Source organism: Zophobas morio, unplaced genomic scaffold (assembly GCF_036711695.1).
Source record: "Zophobas morio isolate AGI-343-1 ecotype UQ-CSIRO unplaced genomic scaffold, CSIRO_AGI_Zmor_V1 ptg000006l, whole genome shotgun sequence".
Lineage (NCBI taxonomy): Eukaryota > Metazoa > Arthropoda > Insecta > Coleoptera > Tenebrionidae > Zophobas > Zophobas morio.
Window position 1 is genome coordinate 15,114,520 of NW_026972111.1, and position 15,937 is coordinate 15,130,456.

The 15,937-nt window shown below is 32.6% G+C and overlaps 2 long non-coding RNA genes across 2 annotated transcripts in view; both read left to right on the top strand.

Moving 5' to 3' along the window:
- Positions 1-15,937, top strand: part of LOC135123692 (uncharacterized) — a 103,715-nt gene that overhangs the window by 64,648 nt on the left and 23,130 nt on the right. The window lies entirely within an intron of this gene.
- LOC135123679 (uncharacterized) lies at positions 5,536-6,684 on the top strand. The gene is made up of 2 exons (XR_010279687.1): positions 5,536-5,878; positions 5,929-6,684. It is a non-coding gene; the product is annotated as an uncharacterized LOC135123679 (long non-coding RNA).

Below are 15,937 nucleotides of genomic sequence, written 5' to 3' on the forward strand. Positions count from 1 at the left end.
CCCACACCTGACAGTTTTTTTTTTTTTCGTTCGTTATTTTGGCGTTTTGAGTTGCGATTAAATAAAACACATTTTAATATAGTATTCTTTATTGAGGAAACCTTGAATACAACCAATTGTAAATACATTTAGCATTGTTTAAGGAACAGTAACATTTTTTATTATTAGCAATATGTTTATCACATGCCGGGATTTCTTTAGATAATTTCACAAAGTCTTCAATTGTTTCGAGGTTCACAATTTTGGGGCAGTCTTTTCCTAGCGTTTCCTTAAGGTAATTTTCTTTACATTTTCCTTTTACATATAAGATCTTCACTGCATATTCCTTGATGTATTTGAACAAAATTTCTTTTACAGATATCTGCTCCTTGAAGCCGTCATTAAATCTCAACATATGATGATAACGTTCTAGATATCTAGCTTGTTTCTTCGTTCTTTCATCGATTTCTTTGAGTTGTTTTGTAGATTTGAATGTTTCGTGTATTGTGTTAATTCCATCGTAAATCGCAAGTTCTTTTACAATGAATTCAGGTAGACAAAAACCTTGTACGTCGACTACAACCAACTTCATCGTATCAATTATGTCAACTGACTGAGAGGAAAGCGACTATGTAATTTTTTTTGTATCGATCCAACTGTTGTGAGTGTTATTAAATCCTAACCATTTTACATAAAGTTGATTACCTTTCTTTTTTAAAACTTTTTCAGCGAGATATACACCTGGATGCTTAACTTTCAATAGTTCCATTTCATAGAAACCACCTAAAATGTTTTCACCCTTTTCATCTTTCAAAAAATATGTGGTGGGATTAGTGAGATTAATTTTTCTTATTATGAAAATCTCATTTGACCAATTGGGTGTGTATCCCTTATCGAATATTCCGCGATACTTACTTATTCTTACGTTATCACCAACTTTAAATTTTGATTTATTGCTAACTATTTTAATCTGAGTATAAGCAGCTTTTAGAATAGCGTTTTCATTACTTTTGTTAACTTGTGACGGTTTCATTTTTATAGTACGATGATAAGAATTATTATATCGATGTACCACATTTGCCAATAAATCTAACCATTTATAATTTCCTTGCAAACTAAATTCTTTCCACATTAAATTTTTTAATGTGCGATTTACTCTTTCGACGATTGAGGCTTTTTTTAAACTGTAGACATTGTAATGATTAATTTTGTATTTTTTCATAAGATTTTGAAACTTTACGTTGTAGAATTCTTTTCCTTGATCTGTTTGTAAATTTTTGGGTAACCGTACGATTTTGGATAAAATTGTTTCCATTGCAGTGGCGATTTGTTGAGCATCTTTTGACTTTACAGGGACAGCCCACACGTATTTTGAGAAACAGTCAATAACAACAAGTATATATTTGTATCCTCTGTTTATCTTAGCATACGGTATCATTTCCACTAGATCTGCTTGTAATGTTTCATTAATACCTTTTATTATAACCTTGCGTCGTTTAAAATTAATTCTTACAGGTTTGTGCAATTCTGCAACAATATCTCTTTTAATGGGAGTTGGCTCATACACCTTCTTGCGTTTCATTTTTATCAGTCTTATGTATATAATGTGCTTTCTCGGCACTAACTAACGATTCTTCAAAATTAACAGGACATTTTATTAGCATTTCTGCGAACAAATTTGGTACATTTTCTGTTTTATTTACAGCATATTTGAACGATATTCGATCACCGTTACGTAGTACAAATCCTTTCAATTCTTCTTTACTAAAAAATTTGTTATTTACATAAACATTTATTTCATTACTGGTAATATTCAATTTTGTAAGGGTTCCAATCTCTAAAGGAAACGTATAGTGCGTTTCTTTAGAATTTAATACATACGTGTTTTCCACGGTTTTATCGGATTCGAAGCGAAATATCAGATTATAAAACATATAGTTTGAAATAGTAATCATATCATTGTCGATAGAACCTGAAAGTTTAGCATGTTTTAACAAATGACGCCCGAATTTATCCAGAGTCATATTAAGCAATAATTTTAGCTTCGCGTAGTTCTTCTATTATAGAAACGATTTCGTTTTGATGACCCGAATGGCCTGCTGTCTGGGAAGCGACTAACAACTTCAGTCTTTCAACTAATTCATTTGGATCTTCCCAATACACATAATCAACTTTATTTGTGTTTACTTCTTTAAATAGTACTTGACCACCTTTCTTCGGTTTTTTATACTTCGTGAGAGTTGAGAATAATGGTCCTATAATATTTTTGTATTTCATCGAACTTGTACCCAATATTCGATCATTTTCATCGAAATTTCTTCGATATGCATTGGTTTTTTCTAAAATTTTTTTGTAAATTTCCTTGTCTTCCGTAGTAAAATGAACAGGCTTCTTTTTAAAAATAAGTTCATAAATTCCAGGAGTCCCTTTAAAGATTTCATTGTCTATTTTTATATCTGGACCTATAAATTGTACCTCCTTCGAACCAATATAAAATTTCTCTGAGAAAGTGTCATGTCTTACGCCTGTTCTGTGATCAAATTTACTTTCAGCATCGTGATGCATTTCGTCAATATATTTTCTGGGTAATTCATCAAAATCACTTAAATATTCGTTGTAAACGTCTGTATCAACGATGTTTTTAATATAATTTTTACTTAACTGAACAGATTTTTCAAGAACCTCATTGAAGTTATAATTATCATTGTCTTCCTCGGGAATGTATTGGAACACATTGTCCTGTGCATCTGTTTTATTTATTGATTCTTCGAAATCTTCCTGTGATAAAACATCATATTTTGAACTAATCGGACTCATTCGATCTTCTTTTTCATTTTTGATGGCATCGATTCTTTTCACAAGGTTAGTAACTTTTGTGGCAATTCTTTTTTGTCTTGGCGTGAAAATTTCTGCTTGCTTTGGTGTAGTAACAATAGTTTTTTTCTCACGAACAGGAGACAGAATTGTATTTTCTAACTTTCGCTTTGTAGGTGTACTATGCTCAATGTTCGACACATTTTTTGTTTTCACATCTTGATTACTTTTTATTGGATTTTCACTCCGTCTCTCAATTAATGTTTCCAAATGTTTAGTGAGGGGTTCATACTTTTTCTCTTCATTTCGTTGAGTTGCTTTAATTAGTTCTAATTTTCTTTGTAAATCTTTTCTTTTCTTAATCAGTTTCTTTTTTAAATCAACCACATCTGATATTTTTGAATCCATGTCTCCTAAGGCTTCCGAAAATACAAATAAACTGAATCTATTTATTTGAATGATAGGCTTATATACCTATGCAAAATTTCACAAACATTCTATAAAAATACTTTATTCAATAGTACAGATGCACATGTTTTGTTTTGTAATGATCTCTTATATGATCTTTATAGTAGCAGTATATACATGGTAAGTTAGGAGTATCTGTTTCACCTCCACATTTTGGACATTTATATTTTACAGGAACTGGCATGTTGAATGTTCAACATACTTCTATAGACTGAAATTATGAAAATGGATCAATAAAATTATCAAATCCTTTTCTAAACCGACCACTACGAATTTCGTTCTCTTTATCGACTACTAAAAAATCATAACTGTTTTGCCAGCAAAATGAACACATTTCTTTAAATTTATCAAATGAGATATCAGTGCCGATATGATCATCATAGATATGGCGCAAGTTTAAATTATCTTGCTTAAATAAAATGATAAAATTTGCGTTGTCTCTTATTAGATGCTTAGGAATACATGTGTAGGTTTGACATAAATAAAAACAATCTATATTTCTGTGTCGTCCCATGCTAAAATATTCTTTCATTAAATTTTGCTTGTCACATGCCACATCGTCAAAAATAAAGACAGAATTAGTTTTAGCTTTGTGCGGTGGTGGTATGTTGTTATTGTCGAAATTGCTGAAACTATAAAAATTTAAACCTTTAATAGGTTTTAGAAGATTTTCCAAATATTGATATTTTGGTTGGAAAAGAGATTTAGAATACACATAGACATTTTCAAATCTTAAACCATTTGGATGTTCGATTAAACCTATCATAACATTAGTCTTTCCGCAGTTAGACGGTCCGACAATAATACATCTTACTGTAGATGGTAAAAGATCCCCATGTCTTTTATTCTCACTGTTAATTTTGATATCGTTATTATTTATCGGCAATTTGAGGTTTTGAGGTGTCAAACGCATTTCGACATCTGATTAAGAAACTGACATGTGGGGGGGTATAAATACTAAATGTTTCTACGTTTCCGTTAGTATTTTAGCTGATCCGAAAGTTTGAGTATAAATGAAGATTACGAAGCGAAAAAGGAACAGTCGTCGAATTGAGACCTACAGAAAGAGATATTGTGGACGTGGGATCGTAAATTCGGTTATTAATAAATTACCGTTTGAACTTCATATTCCCGGTTATAACTTTTGTGGACCAGGAACTAAATTAGAAAAACGATTAGCAAGAGGAGATAAAGGCCGGAATCAATTAGATGAAGCTTGCAAATTTCATGATATAGCTTATGGGGAACATAAAGATTTGGAAAATCGACATAAGGCCGATAAAGTTCTGTTAGATAAAGCGAAACTTAGACTACGTTCTTCGGACGCTTCTTTGGGCGAAAAAGCTGCTGCTTTAGGTGTTGCGGCTGCCATGAAAGCTAAAATAAAACTCGGTATGGGTTGTCGAGTCAAAAGACAAACTAGCAAACGTGGAAAAGTCTTGAATTTTAATGTTTTAAGAAAATCCGCCAGACTTGCTTTAAAAAATAAGAAATTTAAGAATATGAACGATGCTGTAAAAGTGGCCATGAGAGCAGTAAAATCATCAATAGGAAAAAAGAGAGTGAGACCTGTTCGTCACAGACGTATAATACCCATACCGAAAAGTGGTGGATTTTTACCTCTACTACCAATATTTGCCGCTTTAGGCGCTCTGGGATCTTTAGGTGGTGGCGCAGCAGCCATTGCAAAAGCTGTTAACGATGCTAAATCAGCTAAAGAACAGTTGAAAGAAAATCAACGACACAATCAGAAAATGGAGTCGATAGCTGTAGGAAAGTCAGGAAGTGGATTATATTTGAAACCATATAAAAGAGGATATGGTCTTTTTTTAGCTCCATCAAAATTTCAAAAGAACTCCCGATAAATATTCCAAAACATGCTCTCACCAACATCGACATTTACAAATATGTAAAGCGTTTGAAAATTCCCCGCTTCAGAGGAGTTTTTATGAAAAATTCACTTCCAAATAAAGTACGCTTTAATGAGTGTGGTATATTAAATTTAGACAATAAGGAAGGTCCTGGAACACATTGGACAGCTTATAAAAAAACTCGAAACGAAGTTATATACTTTGATAGTTATGGAGATTTGAGACCACCTCTTGAACTGATCAAATATTTACAAAGCAACGGTTTCTGTAATATAGTATATAATTATGAATCTTTACAGACTTTTAATAGTATTAATTGTGGACATTTGTGTTTAAGATTCCTATATAACTGCTACAAATAAAATTGTTTGAAATTCGAGCGTTTTAGTTGAACTGTTGTTACGCTCAACTTTGGCATTTCGCGTTTTTAAAAGGTTGCCTACCCGACTCTCACATCGAGACCGAAATTAAGTCTAATTTTGTAAAGTCCATGGTTGATCGATGATTAAATCGATGGGATGCGTGCGACGATGCGTGGTAGAAAGGTCGGAGAAAGATGGCGAAAGGACGCTAGTGTGTGTGGTGCCCAGAAATTCAGTCTCTGCTATATTTGTGAGGTTCCCGATGGAACGACGTTTGAGTTTTTGGCGAGAGGAGATTGTCTGGGGCACAAATTTGAGAGTTTTGCCGACCGCCATTGAGTAACCACGAGTCAGTGCGTACACGTGGAGATCCCTTTTGATAAGGTAATTTCGGTTGATTTTTTTTGTTCTCTAGCTAAAGTTAATTACTTTAGGGAAATAAGTAAGGCTGAATTAAAGCTGGAGTAAAGTAAGCTCGTTGTTGAAGCGGATGACTCCGTTCACCGGTATTTTGGAGCCAGAAGTTTGGTGATATCCATTCTACGTTTTTTTGTGCACCTGACGCCATTTTGTGGTGGATAGAAAATTTTCGATTAGAAACCGAAAGAGCTTTCGTTGAGGTCTTGAATCAAGCAGGACATGGACCTGTGATAGTCAAGAGAGTTTTTTTGAGCGTAACCGACATTTTTGAACGTGAGGTGATTGAAGTCAAGACACGTGAAAAGGCAACGTGGCCATTATCCGTGGCACTAGGGTCAAGCAAGAGCACTAGTAGGTAGAGCTTCGGTTGGAGCTGTTGTGGTTGCCGAGGTCAACACGTAGTCGACTTCAGTATATTTTTTTGAAGTACGAATCGTAGCCCAGGAGGAGCAACGAAGGTCGTAGACAGATAAGTTTAGAATTAAGTTCATAATTCCAGTATTGTTAAAGAGTTCTAATCTTTCGTTTGGGAAAAAAGTATTTAATAACAAGAGCGGAGCGTCAATAAGTACTTATTTTTGCGCGCTTTCATGACCTGATTCTAGTCAGATATTTTGGAAACCCACCGAATTAGATATCTTTTTTTGAGCGTCATTGTATTTCCAATAAGTCTTAGTAAACCCGAAGTAATCTTTCTTTATTTTTTTCTTTTTTATTTAATGAGAAGTGTCATTATTTTCTTGTGTAAATAAACTATTTTAATAAGGGGATTACTCGTGTCCTTTTTCCTGTTCAAGTTCAGTGCACACACAGTTTAGTCAGAAGTGAAGGTAAGTTTAAAGTAAGAGAGGAGGAAAGGCCAAGTAGATTTTTTGATTTGTCGTTATCGTTCCGGCAACGGGAACATAAGTGACTCAGCAGGTCGTTGCTGGCGCCCTAAATAAATTGAACCACGAACCCTGCTCCCAGCGAAACCCTGAGTGCCGGTGCTTATGCTCGTTTCGTTGGGGTATGACAGCCCTGAGTCACTTAAATTAGAACGAGGCGTAGCACTGTTAGTGTCGTTGAAGTAAGTTGCACGATGTCGAACGTATTCTCATTGGATGGAAACAGTTCTGTACTTTCGAGCAGATACTATCCACCAATTATCTTGGAAGATTATAACTATGCTTTAGGATTAGAAAGTTTGGTTACTTGGAATTCTTTTCCAAATATCGATAACAATAACAACAAATTTTATTTTTTTACACCAGACAAAAAAGAGCATTACATAGAAATTCCCGAGGGTTCTTACGAGATAGAAGACATTGAGTCGTATTTAAATAAAGAAATCAAAAACTATATGGAACATTATTTTCAATACGAAACTGACAAACACGGAAATAGAATAAAGAAATTTAAAATGTTAACACCAAGCTTAATAATCAGAGGAAATAATAATACTTTAAAATCGGAAGTTAAATGTACTCTTGATATAAATTTTTCAAGAAAGGATTCGTTAGGGAATTTATTGGGATTTAAGGATACCATTCTGAAAGCGCATAAAACTCATATATCAGATTTTCCAGCAAAAATTTTAAAGGTAAATGCTCTTTGCGTTTATTGCAATATAGTAACTGGTTCATACAAGAACGGAAGTCCCGTTCACGTTATCCATCAATTTTTCCCAACAGTACCACCTGGTTACAAAATAGTGGAACGACCATTAAATGTGATATATCTACCAATTAATACGAAACAAATAGATGAAATAATCGTTAAAATAACAGATCAAGAAGGTAATATTGTTAGTTTCAGAGGTGAAGAGGTAGGTGTACGGTTGCATCTTAAGAAGGTCACGTGATGGGTATTATATTTAATGAAAATCTAAAAAACCGAAATTCGGTATATATAAGTAGGGCAATGAAAAAGAGATCAGTCAGTCCTTTGAGAAGGGTCAAACGTTTAACTTTAGGCAATCGTAAATTTCTTGAATCTCTAGGATTAACGGTCTTGAAATAATATTTTTATTGAATATATAAATCAGCAATGAATTTTGAAATATTAAACGTAAGCGAAAAAGCTGCCTATGATCATTCAATTTATTATGGAGAAAGACATACACACCTACCTTATTCTAACAGTTCATTTAACTACGATGATGAAATAAGAATTCCTATTGAACATCAAGATTTATACACTTTTCCACATTTGAGTACATTGCACATAGAGGGTAAGGTTATTGTGAAGAATGAAATCGACGAAATTGTACAGAAACCAGAAATCAAATTTGTAAATAATGGCGTTCTTCTGATGTTTAATCAAATAAGATATGAAATTGCTGGAGTCGTTGTGGATAGTATTAGAAATCCTGGGTTAGCGTCTACCATGAAAGGATATGTAACGTATAACAGTAATGAAAGCGTAGCTCTAGAGAATGCTGGATGGTTTCCTAAAAAAGATTCGAATATAATTAAGGAAAATGGAACTTTTGAAGTTTCGATTCCATTAAAAATGATTTTTGGTTTTTGTGAAGATTTTAAAAAGACCATTTTGAATGTAAGACAGGAGCTTGTTTTGGTTCGTTCTAATACCGATGTGAATGCTTTAATTTCCTCAAATGATAAATACAAAATTAAAGTAGAACTTAGTAAAATATGCTGGAAAATGCATCACTTGTCCGTGTCCGATGCCGAAAGGATCGCATTAATCGATATTGTAAGAAGCAACAGGGAATTGGATATTATGTTTAGAAGTAAAGAATTACATGAATTTGCTCCACCAGTACAATCGATAACAAATACTTGGACTATTAAAACTTCCTTAGAAAAACCTCAGTACCTACTTTTTGCATTACAGCAAGGAAGAAAAAACCAATTGAAGAAAAACTACAGTCAGTTTGATCATTGTAATCTGAGAGATGTAAAATTGTACCTTAATGATACCATGTATCCCTACGACAACCTGAATGTTGATTTCACAAATAATCGGTATGCAATTCTCTATGATATGTTTAAAGAATTCCAGACATCGTTCTTATCCAAACAAACCAGCGAACCATTATTCGATAAGGATGAATTCAAGGAAAAGACGCCTATAATAGTAATCGACTGTTCTAAACAAACGGAAGCTTTGAAGAGAGGCCCCGTTACAATCACTTTGTGGTTTGAGACGATCTCTGGTATTCCTGCAGACACTACAGCCTACTGTCTTATTCTTCACGACCGAATGGTAAAATACATCCCTGCACAAGATGTCGTCAGAGTGTTGTAAATAATTTAACCTGTTATTGTAATATTATGTTTGGGGGTAAATAAAACTACATATAACCCATTTCTGTGTGTTTTATTCATGGCTACCAGAAATTACATGTAAAGTTTTCTTATAATCATCTAACTTAATCGAGGGCCATTTTGTTGAATCCGGTCCCTCAGTCCATCCTAATGGTATTTCAGGATTGGCTTCTCCTTTGACAATGTTCTTTTTGATCCAGTTGAAAATTCTTCGGTGCTCCTGATTTTGAGAAGGTTGAAATGCGAAAGAATCGTAATTTATTATTTCTAAAGACTCATAGAAAGTACTGAGCGCTTTATGGTTTGCCAAATACGCAGCCCGACACATAAATTCATCCACGCACTGGTCGATCCTTCGATAATTTTTCCGGATATTCTCAACAGGATAGAATATATCTCCAAGATTCTGCCAGCGATTATCACTCAATAATTTATAAATAAAACATTTATACGTTAGAGTATTGTCCAAATAGTTGGTGGTCATCAAAAACTCCAAAGCAGCATAATTTAAATTTTCAATTTGGTCTCTTTCGCATACATGTAGAAATGCATCAATGTAACCATCGACACATTGCTTTCTTTGTAGCAGAATACAAATGTCAAGTGTATAAAAGTCACTTTCACTTTCGGCAATCCATTTAAACACTTCGTCCGGTACAATAAAATCTTTTTTATCGATGAGATGAAGGAATAAATTTAATTTCGTTCGATCACTCGCAGCGGCTTTAAGATATGTTTTGTACACATTTTCGGATGCACAAAATACTTGTAAATCAACAAATTGTCTCAAGTCAGACATTGTTGTAATCATAAAATAACCAACATCGAATAAATCATCTGTGAAATTTAATTGCTTATATATGGCAATCCCCACTTTTTTTAACTTACGTGCGAAATATGATATCCCCAAGGTTTCGTATCCGTTGCAAATCTTGTGACAATCCTTTTATCATCATTTGGGCTGAGAACTACTTTTTCTTGTTTTACTGTGTAAACAGTATGATGTTTGGACTTGATGAGTCTTTGTGATTTTTCGTAACTTCGATTATTAAATAAACATTCTTTGTAATTTTCAAACGTTATTGTTTTAAGTGATGCTTTTGTACTACCTTTGGATTTTTTAACTAATTTTTTATTGAAATCGTCACTTGCAATTCTATATGCGTACATTTTAGATCTGAGACCCACAAATTCTAGCATAATCTCACCGTTATTTTCATCTTTCATTAAACCTGGTACTTTCTTATTTTTCAGTTCTATATCATAAATATTATATAAATCATAGTCAGAAGTATCAAATCGATGTGAGTCTTTCTTAATATATTTGTATATATCGTCTACGTGAAATTCATAAATTAGGCTGTCAGTGTCGGTATAAAGTAACTTAGCATTATTTTTAAATGTTTTTTTAATATAGTCATAATGAAATTCATAGAGAAAAGTTTTAGAAATATCTAAAATGCAAAAACCAACATAAATTGGTTTATTCAAAAATACTTCTAATTTACTCATTTCGATTATTGCTGAATCATCGTCAAATACAACAGAACTGTGAAAATTTGGTTTAGATATAAGAGAACGAACTCCCCATCTTCCCTCCCATTTACTAACCAATCGAATATCGCGATGTTTTCTTACATTTTCCATGCATTTACCATAAATAGCATTAATCATTAATTTAAAAAAATCTTTTTCAAAATCGTTCTTTGCTTGCTGCCTAAGTTTTGTATTTAAATCTATATATTCCTTTAACCACGCAGATTGTTTGAATTTCATAACACGATGTACACATTTTATTTTCATACCAAATTTTGTATACATTTTTAAATTCCGATAATGAATAATATAATTTTTCTTGGGATATAAAGTCAACAATAACTTCTTAAGTTTAGATCTTGAAATGGGCGGTATCATATGCTCTGGAGCTAATGGTAAATCACTATGAATTTCATGTAAATCTATTGGATAATCTAAATCGCATTCAATAATATAACCGATTGCTGAATTTTCTGGGGTATCTAAGATATCAGCTATATTGAAATTTTCTACAAACTCAAATTCTCCATACGGTAAATATTGAGACATTGCCGCTCCGTAAAGGTTGTTAACATCAAAATACATTAAATAGGTACTATCTTTCGAAGGATCATATTCTTCTTTTGGCATGTATTTGTTATTGGCTTTACCGTATCTATTGGAACACTGCGAAACTCCACCTCTAATACCTCTTTCTACAAATAGAACTTTATCTATATCCGTTAAAAGTTCTAGTTTAATTTCTGTTGTTTTTAACATAGCATCAAATGTTAGGCCCGGAGCAGTATAATAATGCAACGGATCAAGTTGATAAGTATTTAAACAAGTAGTTCGAAAAGCTTCAAATACATCGGCTAGAAGAAGCACATCAGTTTTTAAATATAAATCAGAATATTCTCCTAATGTATGAATATTAAAAGTATTCCATACATTGGTAGCATGGGAATAATCTTCATATTTAATATTTTCATCGTATAAGCGACTATAGAAATCCTCCTTTTCGGGCAATTTTGTTTCAAGTAGTTTCTCCCAGGAGTTTATATAATCGTAAGGAAACACTCCCTTTCTGTTTAACAAATCAAATTCTTCCATATTATTACAATTTGCCAACGTAATAATTTTCTGAGAATTATCTAAATTAGAGGAAAGTTTGTCTAAACTATGTGGCATAAATCTGAAAGAATCAATAAACCGTAAACTAACTTTCGTGTCTTCGACAAATTTAGTAAACGAGATATATCTTTCTTTGTTAATGGGAAGTAACTTAATATCACCTTTTATTGAATTTGAAAGTTCTTTAATAAAAAAATGGGCATCATATCCGCTCATATTATGAAAGACCACGGGTATAACACAAATATCTTTATAATTTAAATTACAACTTTGATGGGCAGCGCCTCTATACATTCCAGTTAAATGACTATGATCGCGTACTTTTATGTTCTTTTCCGAAAATCCTTTTTTACATATATGACATATTTGGGAGGATTCAAACTGCTCACGTTCTTCCGTAGTTAATGTTTCCATAGAAATAACGTTCTGAAATTTATCGTTGCAAAAATGAGCCATTCGATGTAACTCCTGAACGAACCATTGAATGCAATTTTCACCTCGATACAAACGAAATTTAGAAAATGAATTATCATATGAGCAGTGAAAATAGTAAGCAATGCTGTGCGCAATATGTTTTTGATAAGTTTCGGTCTTATTCGTGGTGGACATATGCTGTTTGGTACAATCAAGAAGAATACTCTCGAGATCTGCATAAATAGTAAAAGGTACTTTTTCTTGATGTCTATAATTTTGAAAATACAAGTAATTTTCGTTTTCTGTTGGCAGTCTTATGGAATATTTATTAATACTCTGGCATGAAGTTTTATGTTTTTGGAGCAATTCCTCTGTGGTGAAATGGTTTAAGCATCTTTCGCATATATGAAATTTACATTTATGGAGGGAAAGTTGCGTAGCTAAAAGAGCTGACAAATTTTTGATCCATACGAAATGATAGAGCAATTGTTGATCTTCAAAGTTATCATTACTGTTATTAGTATTTTGTATTTGTCTTTCAGCGGGTAGCATAAGCAAATTAATTGCTTTATAAGAATTTGAAAATCTAGTGCTTAAACGACAAGGTAAAATTTTTTTCTTCTCGATGCAGTATAAATTAATGGCAAGATTGTTGAGTTCCTCAAATTTTTGAATGTCTTTAATTGTGATTGGGAAGTCTAAATTATCATATTTCAACACATTTTTGAAATGAGGATACGATGATTTTCGGTCTGAATGTTTATCGGTAGGAAATAAAGCCGAAACTATGGCCCAAAGAAAACAATATTCATCGTTATTTTGTACATTAATTATTGCATGTTTTTTTTTTATAAAATCTGGTGTGGAAACAAAAGTTGAATAGCCGAATTTAATTGGGTCGTATTTATTTATGTTAATTTTCAATCCTAAAATTTCATACAACGCCCAACCGGAATCCTTTTCTGCAAATTCCTCTAATTTTTTCATGATTTTATCAATGACGTTTTCTTCGTACCATTCTTTTAAATTTGTGTATTGATCAATGTGCTGATTTTTTGTTGAAAATGTTTTAATGTCTGTTTCACCAGAGTGCGGTTGAATAAAATTTGCCGAAAAAATTACATTTACCTTAAGCATTGAGTTTTTCCGTTCTTTTTTAATTCTAAACATAAAGCATTTAAAAGATTGTTGAAAAAACTGAAGAGGATCTTTAATGTGGTGGTTACTTATAAATCCTGTACGAATTCGTTGTTGAAAACAGGATTCGACATCCTGCCATGTTACATTAGTCACCGGTTTAAATTTGACTGTTTTAATATAGCCTTCACCAGTTTTTATAGATAATTGTTTTTTCTTATTTAAAAGCTTTAGGCGATAAAATTTCAAATACGCCAAACTTGTTTCTAAGGAATTTGCGTTTTCCAACATATTTTCTCGATGGATTTTACATTTGAGTGCTTTTCTAATTATTCTAATACTGGTATTGATATAAACTAAAAAATGTTTAGTTTCTTCGATTGTTTTGATTTTACTTATGTATTCATGAATTAGCTTAAGAGAGTTTTTACATATAGCCGTCACTGATTCTTGTGATTTCATTTTTTGTCGTGAAACTTGCTCACCACAGCAGAAAAAAAGAAACACTACTATTTCCCGTTGACTAGTTTCTTGTTTATATGAGAATTAATTTGCAAGTTACAACTTGCAAGTCGTAGTTGAAAACGTGGTCGTAAAAAATAAATTCAAGTCAGCGAAAAATGAAACATGAGGAAAGCAACTGAAGGAGGGAAAAAAGTAGGGGTGGGGATTAATATAGTGTATAAATTAAAGATCACACAAAAGAACAGATTAATAAGTGTTCTGCAAGTACATATCATAAAAATTAATTAACGACAGAAATGGGTAAGCTTATATATATATTTTTTTTGTAGTAGTTAATTTTTTTTTTTTTTTTTTTTGATAGAGAAATTTGTTATCTGCCCCTATGATGTCAGCCACAGGCTTTTAGAGAATAGGCTGAGAAAGCATATTTTCAAATGCCACCGGGATGCCTGGGAAAGGGAGCGAAAACTCTGGGAGAATGCACTTCCAAGACCATCTACACCACCCCCACCACCATCAAAGTGGTTCAGCCAACCACCACCAACACCACCGCAAGTGGAAAACTGGGACAACGAATTCTCAGGGACCTATGTCCCAAAGTTAGATAGATCCCTGTTTTTAGATAGAACAGTCTTAAACGCCTACCATGCGACATTTAACAAATATATAAGAAAACAATAATTTGTTATTTCTATCGCTATCACCCCACCACCATCATTTACCACACCATCATTTACCACCTCTAAAAACTTCTTCCCTACAAATATCAACGACCACAACTAAGTATTTGTGTCTGTGTACAAGAAGATAAGTCTAAGATGTTTCTGCCTAGCAATGTGTTAATACTATTAAGTGTGCTTGTTGAAAACAACTTGTATATTTACACCACTTCAAATATAAGTCTGCTGTATATTCAGACGTACGAAAAAAAATTTTGGGAAAAAATGACTCCGATCAATCTAATCGAAACCAGTTATCATCTCTTCTATGCGAAAAATATAACAATGCAGAATCATTTGACTTACAAGATAAAAACGGAAGAAGAAAATCACCAATTTTCCAATTGGTTAATAATAGAAAATACTAAGAACAGTCGCAGTTCAAAGGAAGTAATTGATTTTTGTTTAAGAAACGATCGTGTATGGTTTGCTTCATTTTTTGTCATATTCACGATAATGACTGTAATAGTGGGATGTTGGGACCTGGCTGCTCGTTAATGGTGGTGGTGATGGTTGTTGCTATATATATAGAATTCCGCAACAACAAACTATTCATTTCATCCAAACAATGTTCGGCTTAAACTGCACACTTGTTCTATCAACCATTCTAATTCAGAAAGATTTTTATTTATTGACTGATAGCAATGTTACTGATGTCTATCTACAAACTATTGATAGTAGTAAAGAATGTACTGTTAGAAAAATGTTAGAAATTAAAAATGGGCATGAACAACTACGTATGTTTTATTCAAAAAATGTATCTTCCTCGAACCAACTGCAATATCGGCTAGAATTAGTCTTCAAAGACAACACTCGATGCAAGTCACCGAATTACACCATCATTAACGATTATAGTGGATACAAGAATTCTACAGGTGCAAATGTTACAGAATATTGTTTGGCAAAACCATGGATATGGATATTTACTTCAGTAGGAGCAATTATTTTTGCAATGGTATTTTGTCTGTTACTTTATTTAGTATTAATTTGTTTCAGTTATTTTAGTAAATACAATACTCAAACAAATGTATGATTCAATAAAACAATTAGTTACTATAAATAGTTTTATTTAATGTCCTTTAACATATTTATTTAACAGCATCAGTACTACGATTTAATACAACAATAAGTTATTTAATATGTTTTAAATTATTTGTCCAGCAGCACGATATGACTCATCATGATCCACCACCACAGCAGTGATTTTTGATGATTGTTTATAGGTTTTTGATTTTCGTTTTTTAATGATTTTTTGTTGTTTTCATATAAAATTCAACAAAAAGCGGTTTTTGGTTAACTTGAAATTTTTTTTTTTAATGTCTTAGTATATTTAGTTGTGATGGTAGTAGTCATATAACAATACATAT